The 2,139-nt window shown below is 37.5% G+C and overlaps 1 non-coding gene across 1 annotated transcript; it reads right to left on the bottom strand.

Annotated features, from left to right (window-relative positions):
- Positions 1-1,750: 1,750 nt before the first annotated feature.
- On the bottom strand, positions 1,751-1,857 carry LOC127133236 (small nucleolar RNA R71). Its single transcript, XR_007807224.1, has one exon. It is a non-coding gene; the product is annotated as a small nucleolar RNA R71 (small nucleolar RNA).
- Positions 1,858-2,139: the final 282 nt, after the last annotated feature.

Below are 2,139 nucleotides of genomic sequence, written 5' to 3'. Positions count from 1 at the left end.
TTTCCGCATTGCAATTTACTCAGCCCTCCGATTGGAGCAGGTTTTTATTACTCGCCTTTACTTTATTTATTTCCCGTACTCGCTTTTATTTTATTTATTTCCCGCACTCGCTTTTACTTTATTTATTTCCTCGCACTCGCACTACTTTTATTTATTTCCTCGCACTCGCTTTAAATTATTTACTTTCCGCACTCGCACTACTTTCATTTATTTTTCGCACTCGCTTTAAATTATTTACTTTCCGCACTCGCACTACTTTCATTTATTTTTCGCACTCGCTTTAAATTATTTACTTTCCGCACTCGCACTACTTTCATTTATTTTTCGCACTCGCTTTAAATTATTTACTTTCCGCACCCGCACTACTTTTATTTATTTTAATGCACTTTTACTTTACCATGTCTAGCTAAATTTATAAGGCTAGAATGTAAGGATCGTAATTAAACCAGTAATCCGTACAATTGTTCGTAGAAACGCTTAAGGGCTATTTTAACTTTCAAATTAAGTTTTCCCGCACTTCAATTCCATTGGGTAAGATCGAAAGCCGTCCAACGTCTTTTTAAACTTAATTGTTTTTAACTATTTCAAAAACAGCGAAAGCGCTTTGTTTAATTCATTAGGAGTTTTTAACATTAAGAAGAAAAGAGATTTTAAAACTATTTTCGGACGCGTTTATAAGTTTAGAGTCTGGTTCGTAAGAACCTCTTTTGGTTAAGAAATCCAGGTTATAATACTTTTCAACATAGTCAAGATACTATATTTCTTAAAAATAAGTTTATTACTCTAACGCAATGCGCGCCTTTTTATAAGTGACAATAAGAGGGTTTGATTAGGGAGTACAACTCGGTTCTGAATACGCGAAAGCGATAGTTCCTGTTAAATTAGTTCTTTTCAAAGTAGGAAACATTGCCCATAAGTAGTTCTATTAGCAAGTACTTGGATTATCAATTGATTACGTGAATTACATTCGACCCTGTCTTTATTAATTATATTCTATTTCAATACTTTACTTTTTATTGCACACTACAAAAACACTTATTTTGATTGCCTTTGATAAACACCATAACGACAGAAAACGATAGATTGACACTTGGTCTCTGTGGTTCGATAATCTTTTATATTACTCTGACGCGTTCGTACACTTGCGAACACCATGTTTTCCAACGCATCAAGTTTTTGGCGCCGTTGCTGGGGACCAATTTCGTCAAATTTCATTTTCCTGTTGTTATATCGTTTAGACTTAGGTTATTTCCCGCCGGTCGATGCGAAGAACTTGTAGCACCGGAAGTTTAAGTTTAGTAAACCCTCTGGCGGAACCTGAACGTTACGCTCGCACACGTTTATTCTTTCATAGAATCAAGAGAGCTATGGCCGAAGATCAAAACCAAAGACCTCTTAAGGACTTCGCTCAACCATCTAATGAAGAACCTAGTTCTAGTATAGTAAACCCAATCATCCCAGCCAATAATTTTGAACTTAAACCGTCCCTGTTGCAACTAGTGCAACATAGACAATTCGCGGGTCTCGCTACCGAGAACCCAAACCAACATTTAAAAATATTTCTTCAATTAGAAGATACTTTTAAAACCAATGGAGCTTCTCCTGAGGCAATACGTTTAAGATTATTTCCTTTTTCCCTCAGAGATAAAGCTCTATCATGGTTAGATTCCCTTCCACCCAATTCCATTACGATTTGGGATAACCTTAGAAGAGTTTTCCTTGCTAGATATTTCCCCCGAGTAAGACCGCCGTTCTTCGAAACCATATAACTAGATTTACCCAAAACCAAGGAGAATCGTTGTTCGAAGCTTGGGAGAGATATAAAGAGTTGTTACGAGCATGCCCACATCATGGTTTAGAAAATTGGTTAATCATTCAAACCTTCTATAATGGACTTCATTACAGCACAAAGATGACCATCGACGCTGCCGCAGGCGGTGCTTTGATGAACAAACCTTACCCTGAAGCTAGTGCCCTCATCGAAGATATGGCTCAAAACCATCAATCATGGGGAGTCGAACGAGCGACAGTTGAAAAGAAGGAAGCCCAAGGAGGAGTGCATGAACTAAGCTCTATAGACATGATGCAGGCTAAAATGGACGCATTAGCCCTTAAAGTCGAGCATATGTGCATAAACCC

Source organism: Lathyrus oleraceus, chromosome 3 (genome assembly GCF_024323335.1).
Source record: "Lathyrus oleraceus cultivar Zhongwan6 chromosome 3, CAAS_Psat_ZW6_1.0, whole genome shotgun sequence".
Taxonomy (NCBI): domain Eukaryota; kingdom Viridiplantae; phylum Streptophyta; class Magnoliopsida; order Fabales; family Fabaceae; genus Lathyrus; species Lathyrus oleraceus.
This window is presented reverse-complemented; position numbering and strand designations above follow the sequence as displayed.